Source organism: Sceloporus occidentalis, unplaced genomic scaffold (assembly GCF_023333645.1).
Source record: "Sceloporus occidentalis isolate IW3139 unplaced genomic scaffold, rSceOcc1.0.p SCAF_268, whole genome shotgun sequence".
NCBI lineage: Eukaryota > Metazoa > Chordata > Lepidosauria > Squamata > Phrynosomatidae > Sceloporus > Sceloporus occidentalis.
Window position 1 is genome coordinate 800,212 of NW_028317248.1, and position 14,146 is coordinate 814,357.

Below are 14,146 nucleotides of genomic sequence, written 5' to 3' on the forward strand. Positions count from 1 at the left end.
TATAACCCATCACTCTACACTACCTGCTATGAACTACAACTATAGCTCCTACTTTAATAACCAAACCCTAATATTTTACTCTTTATGGCAGAACCCTTATACACTGTTTCTGACATGCAATGGGCCAGTCTGAATCCTTCAGGTAAAGAGCACCACCCTGAAGTCACAACAGTACTGTCTCAATCCTTCATCCAAGGAGCATCAGCCTGAGGTCACAATGGGCCAGTCTCAGTGTTTCAGGCAAGAAGCATCAGCCTCAGGTTGCAATGGGCCAGTCTCATTCAGGGAAGGAGCACCAGCCTGAAATCACAATATGTCATGAATAGCTTTATTCATGCATTTATTCATTTGGGATTTATGCCATAAAGGTTATAGGTTTAGGTTTAGATTAGAGTTAAGATAGATGGGATTTATGGTGGGTTAAAATAATATGTTTTAATATGTGCTTTAATAGATGATACTAGAAAGAGGCAGGGAGACCATGGCATAGTTATTGGTATCGTTATATTGTATTATGTTGTTATGTGTTTATGCTTATTATATTTTCATATGGTATCATATTAGATTGGGATTGATGGGGTATATATATATATATATATATATATATATATATATATATATATTTAAGCCATAATGTTAATTAAAACTGTTGTGTGGCCGAGTTCTGTGGTCGAAAGCCACAGGTGCAGTGGTTGAGAGAAGGCACATGAGAGCTTAATTGTTTTTAGAAACGCTGCCAGAATCCTGGCTGGGAGGACATTGCGCAGGAAAGGGCTATCCAGTTAATTAGCTTTATTGGTTAATGGGGTGAGGTTGATATGGTTATAAAAGTGATATATCCATACTTTCTTTCATTCCTGACAAAAAAGTCACTTCTATTACATGTATCTTCTTCAACAATAGCTGTTCCTTTTTCAAAGTACTGCCTTTTGTGTTGCAAGAGGGGCTGCAATTAGGACCCTGACAGATATCTCTCTCCCCTTCCATTCACCCTGCTTTCCCAAGAGCTGCAGAGCATACCAAACCAACTACAGAACCTTTCCCTGCTCTTGTGTAATGCCAGGTCAGTCAAAAATAAAACACACATAGTCCATGATCTCCTTCTGGATGAATAGGCTGACCTGTCTTGTTTCACGGAGACCTGGCTGGGTGATGAGAGCTCAGCCACCTGAGCTCAGGCCTTACCAGCGGGATTCTCCATCAGTGAGCAGGTAAGGGGACATCGCTTTGGTCCATAAAGACAATCTTGCTTTGGCCAGGATACCTATCCGTACGATGGACCACATCAAATGTATTTGCCTCAGCTTAAAGACTAGGGAAACTCTGGGGATTCTGTGGGTTTACTGTCCGCCCCGTTCTTTAACAGACTCCCCAGCGGAGCTAACACAACTGGTCTTTGTGCTGCTGCTGGATTCGCCTAGGTTTTTAGTCCTGGGCGACCTCAACATCCCCCTGATGCGCCTCCTCAGCATGGCAGGGATTGCCAGGGCCTAGATGCTGCTGCTTATTCCTCTGGAGGCCTTTGCAGGAAAGGAAGTTATGCTCTGCGGGTTCGGCGGCCTCCCCTTCCTTCCTTTGAGGAGACCGCAACGGAGCCCAAGGTGCAGAGCTGGACTCAGGAGGGAAAGGCAGGAAAGGAAGGCTCTGCTTTGGAAATATAGCTCTCTCTGTGTATCCTGTATGCTTGTGTGTGTGTGTGTGTGTGTGTGTGTGTGTGTGTGTGTGAGTGTTTGCCTCTTCTGTTCTCATGGCTGGGAATGGAGCTAAGGGCTGAGGAGAGAAGAAAAGGCCAGTTTCGGGCAAATTCAGAACTTCTGTGCATCAAAGAGTCCAGTGTGTTGAAAAAGCAAAGAACTTTATTGAGAAAACAGAGTCAGAAATTCAGTGTTTCAGCCAGAACTGCCCACGCCAAGCAAACATTACATTAAAACCCCAACATCTAAAACTCCACCCTCTTCCAAACCTAGCCCCCACCTCCAATTCCCACAGTCTATGCCCCACAATTAACAAGCCCCCTTTGCCATTCCCAGAAACTATCCCTTTCTGTCAATACCTGCCCCCAAATTTCTTCAGCCAACTTCCCCCACATTGCAAAAGCTATCATTCCCATAACTATTCTACACATCTATAACAAATTCCAGCCCCCAAACTACCTAACCTATACCACAACCCACAATCCCCAGCTAAATTTACAACCCAAAGTAATTATCTATACTATTAGCAATTAAAACCTAAAAATAACAAAATACAACTTTAAAACACAAACAGACATATCGACAGACAAAGCTTACAAACAAAATCACAAGGACCTTTTCTTGGCACCACTGGATTAAAAATATATTTTTTCATAGAATATTTCATAGAATGAAATATTTTTTGTATTCATTATTGATAAAAAAATAATGTTAATTCACTACTGGGATTTATATGGCTTCTCTCCTGTGTGGATTCTCTTGTGTCTCGCTAGGTTTGACCACCGAGAAAAACCTGATGTATCTCTAGGACTGACTTCCGAGAAAAACGTTTCCCACAATGCTGGCATTTGAATGGCTTCTCTCCTGTGTGGACTCTCTGATGTCTCACTAGGTCTGACTTCTGAGGAAAACATTTCCCACAATGTTGGCATTTGTATGGTTTCTCCCCGGTGTGAACTTTTCGATGCACGACAAGGACTGACTTGTAGGCAAAACATTTCCTACAATGCTGGCATTTGTATGGCTTCTCTCCTGTGTGGACTCTCTGATGTGCCACTAGGACTGACTTGTAAGCAAAATTTTTCCCACAATGCTGACATTTATGTGACTTCTTTCTTGTGTGGATTCTCTCATGACTGACAAGTGATTCTGTAAACAAGGAAAATGACAGACAAGACAATCTCAGTGTTAAGAGAAGATGTTACCCCAAGATTTAGCCCCACGTTCACCCCTCCCCATTTCAGATTAGATTAATAAAGTTGGTGTGAGTGACCTGAGCATGACACTGTTCTGGATGCCCCCAAATCCATATAATGATTGTATCCTTACTCATAGGAGCTACCAAAGAAGAGATTGAGGGAACTTTGATGAGGGAATCAGTGGAAGCAGATAGTCAAAGGACTGTTGAAATAATATTCCATTAAACATGTGAAAAAATACTTTGATTGACAGGTGGATTCATGTCCTGTGAGACTGCCATAGAGTCCTGAGTCAGAGCCCAAGGCATGATGGAAGCTAACTGCAGAAGTCACTTCATGCTGTTTGGCTCCAGGCGATAACTCACAACCAATATACAGCTCACATGCAGATTGGTGTGGATTGGATTGGAGTTGTGTGAGCAAGAGATGATGAAGTTGATGAAAGTCAGAGTAGAGCTTGCAAATATTTGTATTATTTTGCAACTCAAGATAGAGAAACTCCAAGGATTTAAATGAAACCAATTGTGTTTCTGATTTATTTTTAAGTGAAAAGTGGTCAGTGCATTGCCAATATCTATGTCTGGATATTTGTTTCCATACTCTGCTATGTTTCTTGAGCTGCATCTGGGAATGTCACTCTCAGATTGCGCTGTATATTGGCTTTTGAACGCAATAGGAATTCAGAGCCAAGAAGGACCAAGAGCCGGTGTGCTAATCCATTTTGTCTTAGATATTTCCACCAAGCACCCATTGTATTCAATTTGGTTTCAAACCATTCTCTCCCCCAGGAATCTTTCTAAAATGATATAAACCTTTTTGAACACTCGGTTTCTGACCCCAAGAAACAATCACAGAATAAATATCGGCCCTGACTGGCTGTTCTTTGATGTCAGTCCAATTAAAGACAGACAGTCTGTCGGTTTACATTGCTAAACACCTCACTACACTCACCAGCTCCACTTGCCATTGGAGTTACTGACTTCTCTCCCCATTCTGGACCCTCAACAATTGCAATCAAGATCCACCGAGGTAAAGTTTTACCATTAGCAAAGCCTCACAGCATTCACCATTCCAACATCTGTTACTAGTTCTTGTGTGTGTGCGAACACTTATATTTGTATATGCGTGTATATTGCTTTTCCCCTAAATAAAACATAAAAACCTATTTCAAATGCCTTTGGAGTTCTCTGTGCTTCCGGGCCTGGTATAGTTGAGCTGAATCCCAAGGTTACTTTTGCCCCAACCAAACTATATGTCTGCTTACAGCTAAGTACCACATTCCCCTAAAAGCATAGTGTCCTCCCCAGACTCCAGCATTTTTGGTAACAAAGGGCCTTTTTGTTTCATCAACCATGGAACTAAGTAAGCTCAGGTAGGAAAAGAAACATTAGAGGAAAAGCATGTTTGTGTTCCCCTTTCCTCCCTTCATAGATATTACTCATAATTGCTTAATGGAACCCCTAAATATGTCTACAAACAAGGATTTGAGCCGATTCTCAGACGTTCTCTCAAACCAGTTCTTAAAATCTGTCAGGTTCATAGCTTCCTCCCAATCCCCAAGGCCCCTCTCCTTTGGTGTCTCTCCAATAGCCGTCCCATCTGAATTCAACTTATAAGGACCCTGCTACCAGCCAATATTATTAGTTCCAACTTCATGTTGATTTGTTCCAAGCATCATCTATCATCATTGCTTTTTAGATTTTGGACTTTAATATTATGTTGCAGCAGTAGAACCTCTTTCACTGCTAATATCAGCAACATTGTGTACTTGGACTGTTACCACTTCACTCTTCAGATATATATTGGCTATTATTGATGTTTCTTGTAATTATGTATCTTGATATATATATCTTGTGAATAGAAATAGCCTAGTCATTATAGATATCTCTTGTTGTTCCCTTTTTGTTCAGTTTGTCTAAGTGTAAGCCTGCTGCTCGTTGGTTGGTGTTTCTGTAATTAGATCATGGCTGAATGGACACATACTTTTGCTTTTGATGATTCTGATAAAGCACGAATTATAGCTAATAGATTTTTATTCAATGAGAATGAAGCCACACAGCATCGTGGCAATTGGCAGGACCTTGAATTCCTTAAAAAACAATATGTTAGAATGGATTTACATGCATCCACCCTGGCAGAGTATTGCAAGACAGCTCGCATTCCTAGAGGCCTCAGGATACAAAAGAGTCCAGGCTTATTCAAAAATGATGTGGAGTTTAAAACAAAATGGGCTGCAATTCTCAACAAGTGTTCCTCTGACCTCATGTTACTTTTGGTAGATAGACTTAATTCAGAATTAGAACAAACCAAACTCAAGATTGATGAATCATTGGCTCAATTATCTGCAGATCTTTCTAGTCAGGATATTCAAAAACGTATGGGAGTGTTAGAAAAAGAATTGGACTCTTTCACAAAGGAACTCAAGGCATACAAAATTAAAAAATTTAAACGTGATGAACTTGATTATGTTAATGAAACAGTTTATCCCTGGCTGAAGAGTTCATCCAGTAAGAGAGTACGCTTTGCAGAGAAACCTAGTTTTTCCTCAGATGGGGAATCCTCTGATGAACGAGGTTATTCCACAGATACATCTACTAGAGAGGAACTCTTAGATGAAGGTTTTTTACAAACAGGCCCACGATTACGCAGAACTACACGAACAGGTCCTCGCAATTCCAAATACAATCAAAAAAGAAGGACAAGGACCTAGTGGTAAATTTGTCCTCTTACAATTTGTCCCATGAAGAGCACTTGTTGTTAAATAAAGGACTTTCATTTGTACCCACCCCTAATTATAATTCTTTTCTAACCAGAATAGATATCTTTAAACTTATAAGACAACTCAAGTTGCGATTTTTCTTTGGGGATTCTTCCCAAAATGCCCAACATACTTTCAGACGCCCCTCCAAGTTCATTCCCCCTGTGTGCAATCACAATATAGCTACCTTTGAGGAGGTAGTATTAAGAGATGTTGAAAAATTAGAGGCTTCTTTAAGGAAACCATGGTACAATTTAAGTTATCAGGAACATTGCACCTTACAAAAGTTAGCCTCGAAACAGGAGATAGTAATTAAGCCAGCTGACAAAGGGGGAGCCATAGTACTCTTGGACAAAAAGGATTACTTACAAGAAGTACTTCGTCAACTTAATGATCACATCAGTTACCAAGCTTTGGACAAAGACCCCACTAGCTCTATTAAATTTGTAATTAAAATTTTAATACAAGAAGCAGAATTGTTGGGATACATAGATTCCACTACAGCATCATTTTTGATACAGGAATATCCCCGTATTCCTATTTTCTATGTATTACCTAAAATTCATAAGGAAGGTTTTCCTCCACCAGGTAGACCTATCATTTCAGGGTCAGGGTCCCTTTTGGAACCTTTATCCCAATATTTGGATTCATTCCTGGCACCATTAGTAATTGAAGCACCTTCTTATATTAAAGATACTCGTCATTTCATACAAAGTATAGAGAGCACAGAGATTAATCCTGAGGGATGTTTGGTCACCTTGGATGTAAATTCTTTATACACTTCCATTCCCCATGCTGAAGCCAGAGATGTTGTAGAACTTTATCTGCACTCTAAAAATGTGAAAAAACCTCCCATTCATTTCGTATTGGATATTCTGGATATTATTTTAGAAAAGAACTATTTCAGGTTTAACACTCAATTTTTCCTTCAAATTAAAGGGGTAGCGATGGGTAGCCCAGCAGCTCCAAGTATTGCCAATTTATATATGGCTCATTTAGAATCTACATATATTACTAATCCAGATAAGAATCCTTTTCATAAATATTTACAATACTATGGAAGATATATTGATGACATTTTTGTCATATTTTCTGACAGATCTAGAGTTGAGAACTTTTTCACCTGGATGAATTCTGTAAGCCAACATATCAAATTTTCATGCCAATCAAACACCCAGCATATTTCTTTTCTAGATGTAGAAGTTTATATTCATAATCATAAGATTGGAGTCCGTAATTTTCACAAGCCTACGGACCGTAATTCCATGCTACATTTTTCTAGTTGTCACCCTTATCATCTGAAAAAAAAACCTACCATATTCACAATTCCTAAGATTAAAAAGAAATTCTTCCATTAACACTCATTATGAAAGGGCAGCTGATCAGTATCAATTAGAATTACAGGATAGAGCTTTTCCTCCTCATATAGTCCAACATGCTAGATACAGAGCTTCCCTTAAAGATCGCTCCACACTATTTCTTCCTTCAAATAGTACAACTGAGAACAGGATTATAGGATCCTTCACCTTCACTCATGCTGCGCATCATATTAAACATATTATACAAAAACATTGGCATATAGTTCAGAACATTCCAGGCTGTACACAGGCACCCATTATAACTTTTCGGAGAACTAGAAATCTCAAGGACTCTTTAGTGCATACAGATTTTTATGAACATACTCAGGAGCTTTCTCATGTAAGAGGACATCACAGATGTGGTCATTGCAGCTGTTGCAAACAATCTTTAAATATAAAATCCTTTATCCATCCCATATCAAAGGAATGTTATGAATTAAACTCATTCACTAATTGCAACTCCCTGAATGTTATTTATGTGATTTTATGCCCTTGTCGGAAGATGTATGTGGGACAAACTTCAAGACCTCTAAGAATTAGAATATCTGAACATAAAAGTACCATTCGAAATAAAAGTTTAGATACTTCACTTGTCACACATTGGTCACAATTACATCACTCTCCAGAATCCTTAAAATTCTTTGTAATTGAACAAGTCAAGTTTGGTACTTTTTATAGTGGCAACAAACACACTAAACTCCTACAAAGAGAATCATTTTGGATTCATAAGTTGTCATCAAACATACCCAAGGGTTTAAATGATCGGTTGGATTTAAGTTCTTTTTTATGAAATTGTATACATTGGTTAATATTGTACAAATCAGAGACAGATATGGATCTGGGAAGGAGGCCAGGCAGATTACATAGAGCTATATTATGCTCATAATGTATTGAGAATGAGTCGGAGTTGTTAGGTACCTTTCAATTATTATAAGTGTTATTATGCATTCAGCTATGGTTTGGGCTTACTTTATGGGACATGTAGTATGTCTCTAGAGGATATACCTTTAAGAGAATTCAATGCATCACTCTATCACCTGCAGCCTATTGCTGAGGCAAAGTATATTATGAGTTACTATTCCTGTGAACTTGTACCAGCATCCTTTTTATCAGTCAAGCCAAGCTGTTTAATATTGTGGGTAAGATATAATGATTCAATTTCGTTTGTTAATTATATTATATTTTGTATTATGTTGCTGATAGTAATTAATATATCTTTGATTGTCAACCTTGTGTATTTAGAAGTATGGAACACACAATGCATTATATTATTCCGGTTATGAAATTAATATGCTGATGAAGACCTTGGTGAGTCGAAACGGCCACACAGGACTCCGGAGGTAGCCGTCCCATCTGAATTCAACTTATAAGGACCCTGCTACCAGCCAATATTATTAGTTCCAACTTCATGTTGATTTGTTCCAAGCATCATCTATCATCATTGCTTTTTAGATTTTGGACTTTAATATTATGTTGCAGCAGTAGAACCTCTTTCACTGCTAATATCAGCAACATTGTGTACTTGGACTGTTACCACTTCACTCTTCAGATATATATTGGCTATTATTGATGTTTCTTGTAATTATGTATCTTGATATATATATCTTGTGAATAGAAATAGCCTAGTCATTATAGATATCTCTTGTTGTTCCCTTTTTGTTCAGTTTGTCTCTCCAATAGTGCCTCACTAAACTACAAATTCAAATATTCTACAGGATGTTGCTATCACAATTAAACTGCACTTGAAAGGGATCTAGGACTCCTAAAGGCCAATGTCATTCTAGGCTGCATCAATATGAGTATAGTTTCTAGATCAAGGGAAGAAATAGTGCCACTCTATTCTGCTTTGGTCAGGCCTCACTTGGAATAATCCTTTGTCCGGTTCTGGGCTTCACAATTCAGTTGGAACATGCCCAGAGGAGGAAAACCAAAGTGGTGAAGGATCTGGAAACCATCAAACCCTATGAGGAGCAGCTTAGAGAGCTGGGTATGTTTACCCTGGAGAAAAGAAAATTAACAGCGGATATGATATCCATGTTTAAATATTGGAAAGGGTCGTCGTATTGATGATGGAGCAAACTTGCTTTCTGCTGCTACAGAGAAAAAGAGACACCACAGTGGATGCAAGTCACAGAGAAAGAGGTTCCACCTCAACATTAGGAGGAATTTGGGGACAGTAAGAGCTCTTTGACAGTGGAATATACTCCCTTAGAGTTTGGTGGAGTCCTCTTCTTTGGAGGTCTTTGTTTAAAGACGCTGGATGGTGCTTGGAATGTGTATTCCTGCATGGCAGAAGTTGGTTGAACTGGATGACCCTTGTGGTCTATTACAACTCTGTGATTCTACAATGCTAGTGGATTCCAGTTCCTTACCCACAGAGGCCACATTATCATAATTCTCCATCATTACAGAACTGTACATAAGTCTCTGCTTCTTTGTCAACAGTTTCCATTCGTCCTCAGTGAAATATACAGCCACATCCGCAAAGGTCACCTGCAACAGAAAATAGCCCTCATCCAGAGAGTGACTAAGCAAAAGGGGAGGAAAGCACATGGTTCATCCCAAATATTATTTCATCACTTCAGAATTCAGTCCAGGAAATAAACTTTAAATTCTGTCAGCAAGAAAAAAGCTACTGCCTTTGATATCCAGTTTGTCTTGATTCCTTTCAGTATAATATACAATATAATTTAGGCCATGGCTGAGATATTGAGGATGGATTAGGATACCGACTATCCCAACACATATAGTATATTTAGCCACAAAAGAATTATGGTGCATTTAGCCATTTCTTGCCAAATTTCAGAGGCAAATGTCATTTTTAAAAAACAATCCTGAGGATCACTCTGGACACTGTGAGCTTGAGGGCCACTGGGCCCACCCCCGATTTAGATCCAGAGATGTTCTCCCATATCTCCCAACTTTTCACAGATTTGAAAAGCAATACACATATGGACAAGCAATCCAGAAGGCGGTGGAGATGGCCAAAGTTGTTTATGAGGAAGATCACACAAGCTAGGAAGGGCACAACAGTTTGCTTTTGTTTCGGCCTCCTGGGAAGGACAATACCCTGCTTCCTTCCTTCCTCTCCTCTACCCACTTTTGAGTTGATGGGCTGCAAACTGAATGGCATTCAGGAACTGAAGTGAGCTGAGAAGGAGAAAAGTGGGAGGAGGAGAGAGCAACTGGACATGTTTAGAAGCCCCTGAAAAAGTGGGGTGACAGAGGATTAACCAGGACTGTCTCTGGTAAATTGGGAGAGTATGTTCTCCGTTTGCTTTCATGAACTGGCCCAGCAGTGACACAGATGAAACTAATAGTCAAGAACGTCGACTCACCAAAGAGTTCTTGTATCTCTGCATCCTCTTTCTGTTGGAGCCCAACTCCCTCCGCTTGGCCTCTGTGTCGGCCATCAGGTGAGCAGGGGTCCTGGTGGTCTTGCACTTGGGTCACTTCCAGCAAAAAGTGTCCCAAAGCTGTATCCAAGGGGGCCAAGATGAAGTTCCTGTGAAAAGAGACCAGAGATTCAAAAAAGGACGCAAATTGGATCTCCTATAAAGAATTAATCCAAATAGATAGAACTGGTTATAGAGTAAAGACACAAGAAGATCCTAATGATCAGGGTAATGATCTTTCATGGTTCTTTTACAGACAATTAAGAAAGCTCTTCCTAATGGATAAAAAACAATATGGTATTGGCAAATCAGACTCTGATCTAGAACAGGAAATAATGTTGAATAAAGAGAACAGCATCCTGCTGGTGAGATACGCAGGTGACATATGTCTCCTTTGGGCTGATGCAGAGTTGGGCATCCCCTTTCTCCCTCTGCACCAAACAAAGACTCCTTGGAGCTAGCATAGAGTGGTGGGAGATTAGGAGATAAGGAATTGAAGTGGGCCCTGGTTATGTCCCCGTAGCTAGATGTGAAATGAGTGCATCATAAATAAATAATTATATCATCTGCTGAAACCTCCAGAGATCCCCAGTGCTTTTCCCCATCATCAGCCCCTTTCCCAAGAAGGCTACATCCACACTGCAGAAATAAGGCACTTTGACACCGCTTTAAACACTCAGTGCTATGGAATCCTGGGATTTTACCTTTGGACACTTAGCCTTCTCTGCCAGAGAGCTCTCATGCCACAACGAACTACAAATCCCAGGATTCCATAGGATGGAGCCAGGAGAGTTAACACACTTTACAACTGGATTATTTCTGCAGTGCAGATACAGCCTGAGTTGGTTGTAAAAGGGCAGAGTTAGTTGTAAAAGGGCACCAAAGTCTTGTTTTTACCTTCCTAATAATGGTTTTCCTTTAAAAAAAAATAAGCAGTCTGCTTATCTGTCTAATCCTTATTTTTGTTGTTCTTGTTTGTTTCTGTGTTTATTTGGTCATATGAAATGGTCTGGTCAGTCAGCTTCCTTCTTGCCTGAAAATCTCTTAATAAGAAAACTGGGGCTATTTTTGGCCTTGTTTGAGGGGCAAGCCTCCTCTTAGTAGCCAAAGCCCAATGTTTGCGAATAATAACAAGGCTTCTATTAAAAGTATCCTTTCCATTTCTGATCCCTTTTAAAACCCATGCTCCCCAGTAGAAGCAGAGCTGTGTAAGAAAACCCGCTCAGAAAAGACACACAAAAGACACACAAAGAGACACACTTCCTTCCTTTTGGCCCTAGGAGCCTGGCCTCCTTCTGACTCTGGAGCCTCAGGGAGAGAAAGAGAAGCCTCTCTTCAACTGAGGCTCAGAGAAGGTTCTGGAACATTATTCCCCACAGTCACAAACTGCACAAAATGGCCGTTAGAACACAAAATTGCTGCCTCTGCCTCAGCGCTTGGCAGTTGGCAGTTTGAGGCCTTCGGGGAACCCAAAATGGAGGATCAAAGGGCCCCAAAGTCAGAAGGGATCCCAAACAGGATTCCCAAACCTTAACAAAACAGAAAGGTTTTCCTGATGCTTCTGTTTAAAGTAGACACCTGACCCCCCTCCCTCATTACAGTCAATAGTGACAAATATTGATGTTTTCTCCCTTCAAACCACTCCCTTCAACACCTAGGCAGCACAGAATCAAAATAAAATGAGCAGATCAATATCTATGGGACTGACAGGAGTAGATTGGGTGCCTACTACAGTCCTACTACAGAGTCCTGACTGTTGAGGAACAACCTTGAGCAACTGGGGAACTGAGATACGGTTCCTTCTGCAGAACTGTTGGAGACTGCAGTTCCCAGAATGAGATGCATCTCTTTTGGTACAATTTATGTACAAGAGCTGATTGAAGGGAAATAAATTGAAGGCTCTATTGTTGACTGTTAAAATATACACTAAATGAAGTCATGGGAATATTAATAATGTACATGCAAATATCTAGTCATCTATAACGTCGCCTTGGAAGCTTATAAATGGTGGGATCCTATGGATAACGTTGCTCTTTCTTTGGTCCCAGGCAGACTGCCTTGTCCTGAGTCCTGGGGGGATGCCAAGGCTCCCCTGGAGCAGGAGAGAGGGCTCCATAGGGGTCTGAGGTATGCTCTGGTGGGGGATGCTGGGAACTGCAGTCCAACAATCTCTGCAGGGCCTTGCTTTGCCTACTCCTCCTGAACCAAACCGAAAGAGGAAATCTTGCTGGAGGACTTTGTGGAGCAGGAAAGGTGTTTTCAGGGGGAAGCAGAGAAGGCAGATTATATGCAGGGAGGTCCTTGAGGGCAGGCTGAGCAGATTTCCTCTTTTCCCAGGACATGTCCTACATTTCAGCCTTCTGTCCAGGAGGAGTTCCAAAAGGTTACAATATCAAATGCACAACCTAAATGCATTTACATATACCTAGTGAAGATTGGGTGAAAATCTGGTGTTTTAAAAGAAAAATTAAAAAGGATATATTTTTAAAGTTCAATTTTAAAAGAAATTAAGATTAAAATTTGAAATGTTATTCTTCCAGGCAGAAGAGCTCATCTCCTCCATGACCTCCTTCTTGACCAGAGAAGGGGGGATGAAGGGGAGACAGTGGCCACCATTACTTGGGGGGGGGGGGGATACCTTCATGCCAGGGACCAAGACCCTTCCTGGAAAGAAAGCCTCCTTTGAGGCCCTTCGTCCTTCCTCCCATGGCCTCCTTTCCTTCCTCCGACTCTTTCCTTCCTAACCCCCCCACTAGGCCTGCCCCCCACAACTGCCATTCCTCTCCTGGAAATGGGAACTGGAGGCTCTTCTTCTCTCCCTCCAAACTCCAGGCCCAAGCCTTTCCCTGATCCCCTCTTGCCCTTTGGAGGACGGAGCCGAGGACTGGAGTCCTTCCAGGGGGGAACCTAAATCATGCAGACCCCCTGCTCCTCCCCTCAGGCTCCTTCACTAAGAGCATCCATTAAAGACCATTAAAGGAGCATAGAGTTGGAATAGACTACATGGCAAATGGCAATGGACGGCAGAAAGTGACGCCTAGGAAACTAGTCCACTGAGTCCCAGCCATAGTAACTCCTGGTAGTAAATAGTCCAGGGGCTGAGGGGGTCTCCTTTCCCAAAGTGGGGGGTAAGGACCGGTTCCCATGGGATTGTGGGCCCCATGACTCTTGGCAAATCTATGGGATACGCTGCCTCCAAGAGCATTGGAGGAGTCTCTGGCTGGATGGCCATCTCTTCGGAGGACTTGGAGGGCAGAATGGGGCTGAATGGATGACCCTTGGGGCTCCCTTCCAGCTATAGGAGCCTATGAAGCCTACCTTACAAGGTTGTTGTGAGAGTTAATCACAAGGCAATTACTACACAAGAATGGCCACCTTTTAGCAGCTTACAATAAAAATATCCATACAATACAATCACAACATCTTTCATTATCTCCCAAACCCTTCCTAACGCTCCCATCCAAAAAATATCCATACAGTACAATAAAACCCATGTTCCCCAGAAGGAGCAGAGCTTTGTAATACGAAAACCCTCTCAGAAAAGAGACACAAAAGACCCACAAAGAGACACACTTCCTTCCTTTTGTCCCAAGGAGCCTGGCCTCCTTCTGACTCTGGAGCCTCAGGAGAGAAAGAGAAGCCTCTGTTCAACTGAGGCTCAGAGAAGGTTCTGGAACTTTATTCCCTACAGTCACAAGCAGCACAAAATGGCCGCCAGGATACAAAATGGCCAGGAATGGTG